The 16509-nt window shown below is 44.5% G+C and overlaps 3 non-coding genes across 3 annotated transcripts; 1 reads left to right on the plus strand and 2 right to left on the minus strand.

Annotated features, from left to right (window-relative positions):
• Positions 1–3491: 3491 nt before the first annotated feature.
• trnar-acg (transfer RNA arginine (anticodon ACG)) lies at positions 3492–3564 on the minus strand. The gene has a single exon. It is a non-coding gene; the product is annotated as a tRNA-Arg (tRNA).
• Positions 3565–6193: 2629 nt separating this feature from the next.
• On the plus strand, positions 6194–6285 carry trnar-ucu (transfer RNA arginine (anticodon UCU)). Its single transcript is given in 2 exon segments — positions 6194–6230; positions 6250–6285. It is a non-coding gene; the product is annotated as a tRNA-Arg (tRNA).
• Positions 6286–13116: 6831 nt separating this feature from the next.
• trnap-ugg (transfer RNA proline (anticodon UGG)) lies at positions 13117–13206 on the minus strand. Its single transcript is given in 2 exon segments — positions 13117–13152; positions 13171–13206. It is a non-coding gene; the product is annotated as a tRNA-Pro (tRNA).
• Between the last annotated feature and the right edge of the window lie 3303 nt (positions 13207–16509).

Here is a 16509-nt window from a genome sequence, read left to right on the forward strand (position 1 = left end):
CTGGTTAACATCGATTGCATCTTTGCCCCCGGGGCGGAAAAAACAGATCATTCTTTTTATTTGTCTTCCTCTGGTTTGCAGATAAACGTTTAACTCGCGGCCTGTTCCCATTAATGGCCAGAAGCAGTAACAGACAGGCAGAGCGGGTCTGACCGTCCCGAGATCTGGAAAAGACATCAGTTTAGGACAAATGCATCAAATAAAATGGTCACCTGGAACCGGGGGAGACAAAACCAAGAGAAAAAGGCAGAGGGGAATCGAGAAATAAAAGCTAAAGGAATACGATCGAAATTTTCCCAAACTTCATTCCTTTCTATTCCATCCTCAATCCTTCAGTGGCGGATATAAAATATCACTGTAAATAAATGCAAGAATCGACCCAAATCTGATTCTGGGGAATGAGATGGGCCCAGTGGAGCAAATGTCAGTGGGGGAACGTTTAGGGAACAGCGATCATAGTATCATAAGGTTTAGAATCCATAATGTTTATGGAAAAGGACAAGGAGCAATCTAGAGTAAAATTAGTTAATTGAGGAGGACCAATGTCAGTGGGTTGAGAACGGATCTGGCCAGGGTAAATTGGAATCAAAGATTGGCAGGCAAAACTGTAATTGAACAATGGGCGTCCTTAAAAGAAGTGATGGTTCAGGTACAGTCTAGGTACATTCCCACGAGGGGGAAAAGTAGGGCAAATAAAGCCAGAGCTCCCTGGATGACGAAAGAGACAAAGAGTAAGGTGAAACAGAAAAAAAGAGGCGCAGGACAGATGTCAGGTTGATAATACAAGTGAGAACTCGGCAGAGTGTGGAGAGTTCAGAGGGGAACTGAAAAGTGAAAATGGGGCATAGAGTATGAGTATAGACTGGTGGCTAACATAAAAGGGAATCCAAAAGTCTTCTTTTGGCACATGAACAGTAAACGGGGAGGAAGAGGAGCGGTGGGACCGATGAGGGACCAAAAAGGAGAGCTACGCATGGAGGCAAAGGGCATGGCTGTGGTACTCAATGAGTACGTTGCATTTGTCTTTACCAAGGAAGAAGATGCTGCCAAGTTACAGTAAAAGAAGGAGTTGAGATACGAGGCGGGCTATAAATTGTTAAAGAAGAGGTATTAGAAAGGCCAGCTGTACTTAAAGTAGATCAGTCACCTGGTCCGGATGGGATGTATCCAAGGTTGCTGAGGGAATAAAGGGTGGAAATTGTGGTGGTGCTGGCCATAATCTTCCAATCATCCTTAGATATGCGGGTGGTGCCAGAGGACTGGAGAATTGCTAATATTACACCCTTGTTCAAAAAGGCGTGTATGGAAAAACCCAGGAACTACAGGCCAGTCACTTTAACCTCGGTGAAGGGGAAACTTTTAGAAACGATAATCCGAGACAAAGTTAATCGTCACTTGGACAAGTGTGGATTAATTAAGGAAAACAGCACGGATTTGTTGAAGGCAAATCGTGTTTAACTAACTTGATTGAGTTTTTTGTTGAAGTAAGAGAGAGAGTCCATGAGGGCGATGTGGTTGACATGATATGTATGGACTGCCAATAGGCGTTTGATAAAGTGTTGTATAATAGGCTTGTCATCAAAGTTGAAGCCCATGGAATAAAAGGGGCTGTGACCGTATGAAATTGGCTAAGTGACAGTAAACAGAGAGCAGTGGTGAACGGTTGTTTATCAGACTGGAGGGAGGTCTACAGTCGTGTTCCCCACGGGCCGGTACTCGGACGACTGCTTTTCTTGATATATATTAATGACTTGGACTTTGGTGTACAGGGCACAAATTCAACATTAGCATATGACACAAAGCTTGGAAGTGTAGTGAACAGCGAGGGGGATAGTGATAGGACAAAGACAGGCTGGTGGAATGGGCGGACACATGGCAGATCAAATTTAATGCAGAGAAGTGCGAAGCGATACATTTTGTGAGGAAGAACGAGGAGAGGCGGAATAAACTAAAGAGCACAATTCGAAAGGAGTTGCAAGAACCGAGAAATCTGAACAAATATTTAAAGGTGGCAGGGCAAATTGAGAAAGCGGTTAAAAATGCACACGGGATCGTGGGCTTTACAAATAGAGGCATAGAGTGTAAAAACAAGGAAGTTACAATGAGCCTTTATAAAACACTGCTTCGGCCACAACTGCAGTATTGTGTCCAGTTCTGGGCACCGCACTTTAGGAAGGCTGTGAAGGCCTTAGAGAGGGTGCAGAAGAGATTTAATAGAATGGTTGTAGGGATGAAGGACTTCAGTTCCGTGGGTGGACTGGAGAAGCTGGGGTTGTTCTCCTTCGAGCAGAGAATGTTGAGAGGAGATTTGGTCGATGTATTTAAAATCATGAAGAGTCCAGACAGGGTAGATAGAGAGAAACTGCTCCCATGGTCGGAGAGTCAAGAACCAGAGGACAAAGATTTATGGTGATTGCAAAAGAATCAAAGTCGACATGAGGTAAAACGATTTTACACAGCGAGTAGTTAAGATCTGGAATCCACTGCCTGAGTGAGTGCTGGAGGCAAATTCAATCGTGGCTTTCAAAATGGAACTGGATAAGTACTTGAAGGGAAAAGGTGCTGGGCTAGGGGTGAACTGCGGGGGAGTGTGACGAGCTGGATTGCTCTTGCAAAGGGCAAGCACGCACCCGACGCACCAAATGGTCTCCTTCCGTGCTGAAACCATTCTATGATTCTAGGATTCAAAGAAGCAGAAACTAAATAACTCAAACTGCCGAAACACGAGATCAGAAGACCTTTATTCTAACGCCCTCCCAACTGAGCTATTTCCGCCCCACTGTTAATTGAACGTTGTGTCCTTATGTTGGAAGAACGTATAACCCCGGGAGGAATTGCCCCTCCCGGTCATTCCGCACTTCATGTATAAACATCGCACTCATATATACAGACCCATAGTTCATATATAAACATCGTACTCATATCTACACACCCACAGTTCATACATAAACATCGCACTCATATCTACACTCCCACAGTTTATAAAGGAACAGCGCACTGCTACACCACACCCACTTTATATGTACCCAAAGTCTTGTTTATGGTTCTCATCAAAGTCTGAACACTGAAAGTTCAACTGTTTTCCAGATACTGTCCGTCCTGCTTTGTGTTTTTCAGCATCGGATTTCCCGCAGACCGGCAAAGGGAGCGGAATAGCGGTCCTGCCGGTGAATGCTGCTTTTAACGAAAGTCTCGGCGTCCAGGAGCTGGCGGGGATTGGAAAGCTCTTGTGTCACACGAAGTGTCTGAACGGCCCGGATACACCTGAAGATCATCAGCGCGGTGCCTCCACGTCGTGCTGCAATGTTCGTGTGTCTGACATGAAACTAAAAGGCGGCTTGTTGGAAAACGTTGTGGTCACAGTTTCTTTTTGTAATTGAACCTAAATCTTTCAAGATGGAATGTTTTCTTTGCTGCTTCACCATAAACAATATCTTATTACGAAATTTGATTCTTATGTCCCCAATGTCAGAGATAAAATTGCACGAACCCGAGCCAGGTAGGAGTCGAACCTACAATCTTCTGATCCGTAGTCAGACGCGTTATCCATTGCGCCACTGGCCCATGTGATATCAATGATTGTATTTTATTTCATTTTTCATTCAGAATCAACCGACAGGTTGACACAGATAAACACAGCGAAATCGACAAGAGAAACAGAAATGAACCAAACGGCTTCAAACTCCAACACACAGTCGCGAGTATCTGACAGGTATCAGTGAGGGGAGATGGTGATTTTGCAGCTTGATTTGGCTCCGTGGCTTCGCTGCTCAAAGTGCCTGTTTCGTCCGGTCCTTTATTGACTTAAGCCTCCGATGTGATATTTACCCAATTTGTGAGTTCAGCAACGAAATGATCTTTAACAAAATAATATTTGTATTAGTTTCAGAGTCAACAAGGAAAGGATTCCAGAACTGCAGTGCGGAAGTGCTCCTTCATTGTACAGACGGACCTCTCATACAATGTGTCCGAAACACGTTTCGAGGATACTGTTCCAGAGGGCTGATTTTACAAACTACTTTAGTTACAACCAGTAACCCATCTCCATTAAAAGTTGCGAAGCGATACTCGTTTCAGAGCAGTTTTCGCTGTTCAGCTTTTGTAAAATTAGCAGAAACTCATTTTGAACACATCTTAGTATTAATGAGACTGTCAGGCACATGACAATTGGGATGAAACCGTCTCTTGTAATAAGTACAAAGTATAATCGATTACAAAGTGAAAAAGCCAATCCAATCTATCAGTCTCTCTCTGTCACTTTCTCGGTGAGTGAACCTAAACCAGCCGAAGAAGCTAAAACAAAGAACCGAACAGTTTTGTTTCTTTCCTTTGGGCGAGTACAGTTGAAGAGAATGATTTCTGTTTCCTGCTGGACAAATAACTGGAATGAGCAATGTATCCGGTTCCCATGGTACCCAGTGAAACATCCACGTTTATATCTCCCATTTACACTGATCCCTTCCTTCCTCACTAATTATAGGAAACTTTTGGGAAGGTTCAATCACACTTCAGAAGTCCAGAAGCGCAAAGGAAGGTGGACACCTCATGGTGACGTCACCTACTGGCGAGAGAGGTTTGCAGGTTTTCCTGGAGCTGTAAATGTATAAACTCCTTCCAATGTACAAACTCCCCTCACCAACAGCAATTCAATTCTAACTGATCTGAGACTTTGGTCATTTATGGTGATTATACTTTGTGGAGTTAAAGCAGCAGTAAAATCCGTTGTGTGTTATACACATCGCCGTTCAGTCAATATAAAACATTGTCATCCGACCTACCATGAGCAATGCCACACGGGGTATGTTAGGAGACAGTTCTGCCTCCAGCATTTGTTCTCTCGGTCACACATCCGGCATCACCTCTCGGTCTCACACTTCAGAGTCACGCCTGAATATAAACACATTTCTGTTTCAGATTTTTACCTGAAGGTCGACAAATCACAAGTCAAGAGGAAGGGAACAAACAAATCAAATATTTAAGAACGTTAATGGATGGAAAATTCACCATAAATGACTGAAAAAAATGAAGCAAACGGATCAAGATGAACAATTAGCAAAAGGTAACAATTAAAGAAAGGAGAAGGGGAACCGATCAAATCGCTCCAAATAGTTTTTGAAAAACCCTTTTGGTTTTCGTCTTAGTTTCTCCGTTAAGTTGGGGACGGACATCTAGAAATATTTTTCGCACCATCATAAAGACAATTAGAATACAAATTTCACAAAGTCAGCCTTAATCTTACTTATACGATCGCATGTTATGTGTTTGTAAAACCTGCAATTGTTTTACCATTCTTTAAGTTTAGAGAAATGCTCTGAATATATGTTCTACATTGAAACGTAAGTGGATCCATAAAATAAAATGAGGAAATTTGTTGAAGAACATGAAGAGCTGCTGTTCCATGTTGGATATCGCGATATATTTATTTACACAACTGTCATTTGTGAAATGATGGAATGTATTTATTTCTATATCTGTACGGGTAAGGAAATCCCGACTGGATCATTTCCAGGAATCAGACAAGTAAAAAATTAGTTTGTCAAACCCAAAACACCCGTTGGGATTTGCTGATTGAAAATTTCAATGGAAATAGAGATCATAACAAAGCATTGAAACAAATATACCCGCTGAGGTTTCGGGGTTGTTACTGATTTATTTATATCACTGAGTAACCTATTTTAAACAGGGTGAAGGTACAAATCGAATGATAAGGGTCTGGGTTAGAGAAGGAACAGATGAAAGTATCAAATTTAATTACACTGATTCCACAAACACTGCACACCACATCACTTAAATATTGTTAACTGTTTCTACATAAAACTGGAGAGGGTGTAAATCGAAAGTAACAGAAAAAAAGCTCATTAATGTATCAAACTTAATTTTGATATTGTTGCACAAACACTGAACATCCCATCACTGAAACACGGTCCCGATCTAAAATCTATCGGCAGGACCCTGAGCCACGGTGAAAATGCTGTGATTTCAACCTGGTTCAAAACACGCAGCCTTCTGATTTGGAGTCAGACGCGACTGTTCTTGCACCAGGCCCACAACAAGCGGCAAGAACCAGATCCATTGGAGGGTGATCGGTGCAGACTGCCGCCGCGGCTCTCGGAATGTGAAAGGCGGAAGCAGGAGCAGTATGGCCGCCTCAACCACAGCACAAGATCCCCGCTTTCGATCGCACTGTCTAACGGACTCTGTGGCGCAATGGATAGCGTGTTGGACTTCTACTTAATGATTGGAGGAGGTATTCAAAGGTTGTGGGTTCGAGTCCCACCAGAGTTGGATTTTAGTTTCGGGAGCTGGGAAGTGAAATTTTGCAGCAAAACCGCAACAGGATCATTAATGTCCGTCAAGGACGGGAAACTGCCCCCGACACTTCATCTTACACAAGTGGCTCCAGTCAAACCAGAATTTATGATTCTAAATCCATTCTGAGCTGGATTGGAGAAACACTCTCAAGGAGGAGACTCAACATCATCTCAGACCGAAAGTCAATCTGCTGGACTTCCGGTTCTGTCAGACTGCATGTTCCTTCAGACAGGTTTTTAACTGGACACATGCATCCTGCTGCCGTGCGAGCATTGGTGCTTGAGGGGTAGAATTCTTGCTTGTAGTAATTCTGTTCCTGTAAAACTAGCTCCAGAAGTTTCGGCTGGAAAGTATCCTGGCTGAGCGGTCTAAGGCGCTGATTTAAAGCTCTAGTTAAATCCCACGATTTGTCGATGAATCAAAATCGTAGTTTGCGTCTCCAAAACCGCAGCCTCCCTCCGACAAACAAGTAATACTGAACATCTCATCTGCTATTGCAACAGCGTAGTCCGGAGGAACCACGTGGCAATACAAATGAATAGATGCATTTTGGAACACACCAATTGTACCTTTAACTCCGATCGAAATGTTCACAAGCAAAATGATTGCTTGATCTCTGTGAGACTCGAATTAACAACCTCGGTATTTCCTGATCCTGTACTGTCATGTCAGGACCGCGCACTGACCGATTGCGCCGCGAGAGCCCGGTCACTCTGATCACCTGTCCCACTCTGCTGGAAAGAATCTTAAGGTAAGAGGCCTTGACCTGTGGAAACGTGTCCAGTCACTGTGATGGAATTAATATCTGCACTTCCACTTTCAGCTTCTTTCACATCCTCTGCTCCATCGCACTGCAATCGGGTTTTCTGCGAACAGGTCAAAATGAACATTGCCAGAAATTCTATCAGTGGTAGGATTTGAACCCAGCGCCCACGCAGCGATTGGATTTATTATACTCAAGCAGTGAGCTCCGTTCGCACAACGCCTTGCCAGTCTGTCACGTTTTGTATAATGCCCAAATAAATAAATTGGAGCTAATTGACCGCATTTACGCTGTGCCGCGGTTATTCTCCGTGGAGCAGAGAATGTTCAGAGGAGATTTGATAGAAGTGTTCAAAGTCATGAAGGGTTCAGATAAAGTTAATAAAGAGAAGCTGTTCCCATTGGCGGAAGTGTCGAGAATCAGAGGACACAGATTTGAGGTGATTGGCAAAAGAACCAAAGGCGACATGAGGAAAATCTTATTTACGCAGCGAGTAGCTATGATCTGGAATGCGCTGCCTGAAAAGGTGATGGAAGCAGATTCAATCGTGGCTTTCAAAAAGGAATTTGATAAATTCTTGAAGGGGAAAATGCAGAGCCACGGGGAAAGGGACGGGGAATGGGACCAATGGGATTGCTCTGACAAAAGGCAGGTAAGGAATTGATGGGTCGAATGGCCTCCTTCTGTGGTGTGTTCATTCGATGATAAATATTATTTTACACACAGTGAATGGACCATCCCAAAAAGACTGCCCCGCGATAAAACAGAATGACACTGAAGCGTGGTGAAAATGCAACAACCCCAACATAATTCGAACACGCATCTTTTGGATGTGGAATCAGACGCGCTACTGTTGCGCCACGAGGTTCACAACGAAAGCTTGGAGCCGGATCCATAAGAGGGAAATCAGTACCGGCCGCCGCAGGGACTCACAGAGGCGGAAGCAGTCGCAGCAACAGCGCAGGAGCCCCGCTCTCTCATCCAGCCGCTGCCCGGTCCCGGCCTGAGCCCTGTCTGGGATCCGCCTGTCGGTCTCTTTTACTGAACGGGACCGATCCAGTTTCAGCTCACACACAGGCTCAGGAATCCAACTCCTGAAAGATTCACTTATTTAAACCTTGTTTAGATTCAGTGAATTGGGATTTAATTCAATCCTCATCTTCCCTCCCCTCTGTCAGTTCAGGACTTTATTTAAACCGATACTTGGAGCTCTGTTTTACAGGGTGCAGGCGGTTTAAGCATTTCTCAGTCCCAATACTCCCATTATTAACACTTTTTGCTGCTCAACCCTCAAATCCACAAAGTTATTGTCACTGCTGCTGCACAGGATTAAAGGAAGAGACGGACCCAGAAGCTGTTTAAAATTATTACTGACAAATCAGGATAAAAGGCAAAGGATACGGTCTGCTTCTCTGCCTGTCTGTCTGTCTATCTGCCTGTCTACCTGTATATCCGTCTGAATGCGTCTCTGCATTATTGTCAGGCTTTTTGATTTTTGGCTGCAGGCATCCCTACCCGACTGAATGCCCAAGTACCGGATCATGTGTCAGAATGAATGACTTCGACTAACTGTCTGCCTTTTTATGGACCTGAATGGCCACATTTCTGAGTTCATGTATTCGCTCTGTGTCACAATCCTGTCTCTGTCTCTCAGGAAGACAATACACACACAACATTCACACACCGACTTTGACTGAACGCAACTTTAATCTGCTGCAGTGTGTACCATCCACAAGATGCACTGCACCAACTCGCCAAGGCTTCTTCGACAGCACCTCCCAAGCCTGCGACCTCCAACACCTAGAAAGACAACGGCTGCAGAAACATGGGAAGAGCACGTTCACCTCCAAGTCACACACCATCCCGACTTGGAATGGTGTCATTCGTCATTCATTCATCGTCGCTGGATCAAAATCCTGAAACTCCCAATCTAACAGCACTGTGGGAGAACCTTCACCGCACCGAGTGCAGCGGTTCAAGAAGGCGGCTCACCACCACATTCTCAAGGGCAATTCGGGATGGGCAATTAATGCTGGCCTTGCCAGCGATGCCTAAATCCCTTGAATTAACATCTTAGTTCCTTCTGGAGTTGAATGATTTTGAAATTTTGAAGATTTTTTCCTGTGTAACTTGTGAGGTTTTGATCATTGAGATGTTTGTGAGGGAAAGCGGAAGAGGATTGGCGGCGCTTAGTTTGGGACAGAAGCGATGTTGTCTAACGGAGATGCGAAACAGTGCTATGAACTGAGCAAAGGTTTCGCTAGTTTAGCGGTCGTCAGGTTCGCCTCACATCCGGTTAGATCCCAGGCGGAAAAGTTATTTGGGAAGTTACTCCTGATGACCCTCCAGGGCTGAGCTTCACCTGTGAAAAGGCGCCGCTAATTGTTTGTTCCTGTTCAATTTAACAACGGCTCTATCACAGTCCTGGTGTCATAAACACTGAACATTTTTAAACAGACTCTTAAATTATTGTCTGGGAAATGAGAACGGATGAAAGTTCGTAACATGCAAAACACAAAGTTTCGCTGTCACTCGTTAACTACGTCAGAATTTCCACCGGTCTGCAGCAGAAAGTTATTGGTTCATTAATGACGATTACAATTGGTTTGTTAAAATTATTTCCTTGACCGAGAATCGAACCCGCAGCACAAAGGTGAAACCATTCTCTCGTAAACACCAGCTGCCAGCCAGAAGATCAGTAAAAAATCAGTTAACGCAAAGATTTCTGGAGATGGACCCCTGAATTTCTCCGCTCCTCGACAGTTCCGAACTTCACTCCATTTAGAAAATACTGTGATCTATTTTCGTTTCTCAGTGGGTTATATCACACTTCCCCACATTGAACTCCATCTGTCACAGTTTTGTTCTCTAATTTAATCATCAATGGCCCTTTGCTACTTTCTGCTCCAATCTGCACTATTTACCGTGTCACCTATCTTGCTGGGTTAGTGGTGAAAACTGCCCTCCGCTTCACTGTAAGTGTAAAGAGGCAACTTTGTAGATGCCGTGTAGTGTTACAGAACGGCAGGTTGGACCTGCTCGTTTCATCTCATCTCATTTTCTGGTAACGGGAATATTACTGAAATGGAGCCTGGTCAAATAACAGCTCAAAAAAACAATCGTCTCTACCACCAAGAGCTGATCCTTCAAACATTCAGATATTTATGGGGCAAGTTGAGTCTGATGCTCAGAAATAATACCGCGCAGATCTTCACTCGTGCAAGCTGCACACCCTTTATTTTATAAAAGTAAACCGATTGAAGACAGCTGCTGTATTGGTCGCTGCAACCTCAAGCTTCAGCGCGGTGAATTAATGGTTTAGTATCAAGCACGTGGTGTCTCTGTGGTGTAATCGGTCAGCGCGTTCGGCTTTTAATTGTAAGGTTGGTGGTTTAAGCCCGCCCAGGATAACTTTTACCTCAGGATTCATTGACTCACTGCGCCAGATTTCCAATGTGTGTTTTGTCTGCAAGAAAATGCAGGGTAAAAATTGCCAGCGGAGCACGGCTGATATTCCACCATTGACCCTACGGTCCGATAGCAGGCACATGAAAAATATTTTAAAATCCGAGATTGGCTACACGGAACTCAGAATTCTTCTTCACAGACAGGGTCCGAAGGGAGGACTCAATGGTTGCTGAAGAGCTGGTTCACTCAGATATGGATACTTGTGCAGTGAGCGAGACCAGACTGCTACCGAGTTTCCACAATGAATGTCACTCCTTTATTTTGGAAAAGCAACATGGTTTGCACATTCCGACCGGGTTCAGCTGATTTGTGAGAGATCATTAAAGGCTCCTGCAGCGCTGTCTCGGCGAATAACAACAGTTCTAAGCCGCATTTCAGATGCGACAACAAAGCCATCAGTTTTCCGCTGTTCCCCAGCTCCCGGGGTGAGTGAGGCTGCGAGTGCAGGATTTATGGAGGACCGGAGAGAGTGAAACTTTATTTGGGCTTTCGTGGGAAATCCAGTGAATGTGAATAAGAGCTCCTGGATTTGAACCAGTGAAACTGCCTGAGCGGGAATCAGATCCAAAGGCAACAGATCCGTGCAGCCACTGTAAAATTTCGCTGCCACGCAGGCGATCGGTCATCCTTTCGGAACACTGTGCCCATCCAAACTTGCTTTCTTGTACAATGCACGATATACAGCGATATCGGATTCAACACTAATTATTTCAAGTGAACAATATTATCCTCTGTTCACCAATTCGTTTTGAATGCACGACTTGAATTATCATAATCAGTTTGCAGAATAGATTGCTCTGAAGCTCCATAAATGTGGAGACATTGGTTACGAACTCATCAGCTGGGCTGTAACTTTACATTTTCTACCGTCTCAGCCTGCTGGTGTTGCCTGTTAGATCAGCTTTCACCATTCAAGGAAGCCTGAGAATTCTATCAGGGGACAAAACAGAGAGACAAGAGACAGAGTCAGGGACAAATACAGAGATGCAAGAAAATAAACAAAGGATATAAATGCCAGGTTCTGCACACTAGCAGAATTTAAGATGCTGATTGGGAGATATTCCTTCTCATGTCTTGAAATCTTGAAAGAGAATATTGGGCGCCCGCCACGGTGGAATGTCTCTATTGCTTTGAAAAAGGGAAACCCGGTCAATTAGAGCTAGTTTATTCATTTGTACATTGAACAGATCGTTAAACAGTAACTCACCGAGTAAAATTCAAACCGGTGCAAGAAAACCCCAGTGGGGTATGAGTCTCACGCTTCAAACACTGGGCCATCGCAGCTGCACACAGCAGTTCTTGCACAGCTGTAGGTCATACTGCTTAGGGTTATCACAGTGCCTCCGCCAGACTGCATGTGCTTTCAAACAAGATTCCAAATGGACACATGCAGCAAATGGCCATGCGAGGACTGGTGCTATTGGCGTTGAATTCTCGCCTGTTTATCATGCGACCCGGGTTTGATACCTGGCCAATGCAGGATCGTTTTACATTCTGCACCAATGAGGAACACGGGAACAGGAGTCGGCCATTTCGCCCATCGAGCCTGTTCCGCTATTCAGTCCACAAAAAGCAGGACAATTCGAATCCGGCCAATCGCCGCGCCATTAGTCTGCTCTCAATCATCAGCAAAGTGATGGAAGATGTCGTCGACAGTGCTATCAAGCAGCACGAACTCGCCGATAACCTATTAATCGATGCTCATTTTGGGTTCCATCAGGACAAATAGGCTCCAGATCTCATGACAGCCTTGGTCCAAACATGGACAAAAGAGCTGAATTCCAGAGGTGAGGTGAGAGTGACTGCCCTTGACATCAAGACAGCATTTGACCGAGTGTGACATCAAGAAGCCCGAGTAAATTTGAAGTCAATGGGAATCAGGGAGAAAATTCTACAGTGGTTGGAGTCATACCGAGCACAAAGGAAGATGGAGGCCAATCATCTCAGCCCCTGGACATTGCTGGAGGAGTTCCTCAGGGCAGTGTCCTCGGCCCAACTATCTTCAGCTGCTTCATCAATGACCTTCCCTCCATCATGAGGTCAGAAATGGGGATGTTCGCTGATGATCGCACAGTGTTCAGTTCCATTCGCAACCCCTCAGATAATGAAGCAGTCCGTGCCCGCATACAGCAAGACCTGGACAACATCCAGGCTTGGCTGATAAGGGGCAAGTAACATTGGAGCCAGACAAGTGCCAGTCTGGATACTTTCTAACCACCTCCCCTTGACATTCAACGGCATTACCATTCACTTAATCTAGTAATATCTCTCTGTAATCTTATTCTTCCATCTACACTGCTTACAATTCTGTCTATCTTTATGTCATCGACAAACTTGGATATGTGGTTCTCGATCCCGTCATCGAATATCAATGAGCCCGCCTAAATTGGAGTAAATTCACATTCAGCTTCAATCTCCACATCATCTTGAGCCATTTTATTTACATCGCGTGTGTTGCGCCGAGGAAAATACTGCACTCTGTCGTCTGGAGCTCAAATATAATTCAATTCTCACAACTGCAAAGATATCAGAATCCAATTGATGACTTTTCACTAAAAAGCAGTGAAACAACAGGGCTCGTCCGGGATTTGAACCCGGGACCTCTCGCATATTTAATTAGTGAAACGCCCAAAGCGAGAATCATACCCCTAGACCAACGAGCCACTGGGTAAAAGGTCGTGCAACCAGTCTAAAATTTCACCACCGTCTTCAGGCGATCGGCGATCCTTTCAAACCGCTTCTGTCCATCCAATCTCGTTTTCTGTTCCTATGTGCAGAAATTTGTGGACAAACTATTTCCAGTCGCCAATATTAGCCTCTCTTTACCAAATTCGTTTCCAATGTACGGCTTGTTTTTTTAAAGAAGAATTTTCAGAATTAGTTAATCTGAAGCTACATTGGCATCTGTCTCGGCATCGTCAGAGTATACAAGCTACCATAAGTATACTTTACTCACATTGCTGTTTTCTTTCACTGTGAGGGCGAAGAGACATAAATGTGGAGACATTAGCTACGAATTTATCAGCTGGGTTGCACCTTTACTTTTCCTATCGTCTCAGTCTTTTTTTTCTTTACCTTTCCCTGCTGGTGTTGCAGGTTAGATCAGCCTTTCCCGTTCCAGGAAGCCTGAGAAGTCCATCAGGGGACAAAAGATAGAGACAAGAGACAGGGAGAGATAGAGAGATGCATGTAAATAAAGTCGAGTATAAATGGGTGGTTCTGCAAAGTAGCAGAATTTCAGTTGCAGATTGGGCAAGATTCTTTCTTGTGTATTTGAATTTTGCAAGTGTACATTGGGCAACCAATTGAAAGCGCCGGCCACGCTCGATTATCTCTCATGCTCTGAGAGAGATAAATGAAGTGAATTAGATCCAGTTCATTCATTTGAACATTGAACGGATCTTTAAACAATAATTCAGCGGGCAGAATTCAAACTTGCGAAGGAAAACTCCATTTGATCTTGAATTTAACGCTTCAACCACTCGGTGATCGCAGCGGCACATGGCAGTACTTGCATGGCTGTCGATCAGACTGAGTTGGGTTATCACAGGAGTTCTGTCCGACTGCATATTCTTTCAGATAAGATTCCATAAGGACACATGCATTTACTGATCATGTAAGTATTGGTGGTTCAGGGGTCGAATTCTCGCTCACCACCTGAAAGGTTTGATTTCTGACCAATGTGGGATCTTTTTGCCTTCGAACAGCATCCACCGAAAATCGGACGACGTGAAACTTTCTTGGCGCCTCATTGGGCAAATCAGGGTTAGTAAATCACAGTTTCGGAGTTTGGATCGCCTGGCGGGTCTGAGGCGTTGCTTTTCGGTCTCCTCCTCTCCTGGAGGCGTGGGTTCGATTCTGAATTCCGGCATTTAATCCTTTACAAATACGGAGATATTTTTTGTTCCTTTGGCGGGGGGTGATTTTTCTGAGCTGTTGATTTGATCCTTCCATAAAATCAACGCGATATCCGTCCCCGGCAGGTTTATTTTTAAGTAAACCAGCAAGAAATATAAGAACGGATTGTCCTTCACAGCAGCTGCTTCGCACTCGCCTCCAAGCAGCTCCACGACCAGCAGAGAAATCTTGCCTTGGGTTGGCCCGCTCCCTGAATACATTAATTACTTTGCTTCAATCGGCGGTATCGAGCATCAGCGAGTGAACAACAGCAGAACGGAAAACCACAGTAATCATGAATGATGCTGAGAAGAGCCCGAGCCTGTGGAAGGCAGACGAGGTCACCGGAAAGGACCAGCCGCCCGGAGCTTGAGGGAGCAGCGAGAGTCTGTCTGTCTGACTGACTGGTGGAAGTTTTTTTTTGCCTGAAAGTGAGTGCAGTTTGAAGTGTTGCAGCTCGAAGGCACTCCCTGCTGGTGAGGAGAGGCAAATGCTCCAGCAAAGCAGCCGTGTTTGAGCAGACACAGAAAGCCTTAACGTTTGAAAAAGGAAAAGAGGCGTCCTGTGCCATAGCGCTAAAATGTTAAAATGCAAACTTACAAGAGTGGCCTTGAGCGAATCGCTGTTTGTTCGATCCTTTGAGATAGAATTGAACCAAGGATCTAAAGATTTATTCTTTGGAAGTGCTCTGCTCGACCAGCAGAGCTATCGTCTGCCGGAGAAATATGCACCTATCGTTGGTAATTGTTTAGTGAGCGCCTTTTGATGTTCCCAGACTCGTGGAGTCCCGTGGTCGTGACCCAGGCTAACTCGGTACATGTTCATACTGCAGCGCTGAGGGAGTGTGAGCTGCTATTTGCTCTCCGCAATCTGAGCCTGTGGGTCAAAATATTCTAGATTGGATTCCTACCTGGTTTGAAGGCTTCTGAAGTTTTTGTATTAGTTTATGGCTTTCGATAGTTTGTAAAGCGATAAAATTTCATCACATGCAAAGCACAAAAATCTTATTAAAGTTTTGACTGTCTTTTGATGACCATGTCAATATCTCCTTCAGTCTGAAATCGAAAGTTATCAGTTGATTAAAGCATTGATTGAACTACAAACTGCGATTAATTAGTATCATACAGTTAATTCAATAGGTTCTCCCTTTTAGTTGACGTTAATTCCCTGACCGCGAATTGAACCAAGCGTTAGTGAAAGCGGCGAATCTTCACGACAAGTCCACCGGGGAGCTCCCAAGATTGTGCACGGGACGAAGTGGAACTGATTACATTTATTTCTCTTTTACACTTCCGTGATTCATTCAGCTCTGTGTTTATTCTCAGGCCTCTTATCTCTCCCTTCCTTTCAGCTTCTGACTGCGGATATTCCGATCGTTAAATGTGAATAAGATACCATATCTCACAGCCCCGGTATATTTGCTGTTTCTCTCTGCAGTTCTGTACAAAATCAAACTGTACGCAGATACCGACAGTGTCTCTCCCTCACTCCCCACAGAAACAGCAGGCGATATCACTTTAAACTGCCAGTTGCTTCACACGATGCCCGATAGACCTGCACTGCCTTGCAGCATTCCCAGGAGCTGCATTGATTCGGTGCGTGAATTTTGGAAATGGAAACATGTCCATCAGCAGCTTGTGGTAGTATTTTACCTCACTTTCTATTTCATGTACATGTCTACTTGCACTTGTTGCTGTCATTGCCTCAGCAAAATCTTCTGTCGAACAGAAAATGCCATTTTGTGCGAGCAGCTTGTATGGCCCGAAAATGATCTAAATGATCAAGGGCCAAGTAGGAAAGGCCGCGTGGATCTGCTTGTTCGCAGCAAAGAATTTTCAGCGTTACCTTGTGGTCTCGTGGTTCGCATTCGGCACTTTTATCACCAAGGCAATGGTTCGATTGTTGTCTGCCTGAACATCTGCCTATTATACACTCTGCTATAAGTGTACTGTAATCAAATTGCTGATTTTTTCACTGTGAGGGTGAAGAGACATAAATGTGTAGACATTAGTTACGAATTCATCTGTTGGGTTGCACCTTTGCTTATCCTACCGTCTCAGTCTTTCAGT

This window comes from Heptranchias perlo, chromosome 20, assembly GCF_035084215.1.
Source record: "Heptranchias perlo isolate sHepPer1 chromosome 20, sHepPer1.hap1, whole genome shotgun sequence".
Taxonomy (NCBI): Eukaryota; Metazoa; Chordata; class Chondrichthyes; order Hexanchiformes; family Hexanchidae; genus Heptranchias; species Heptranchias perlo.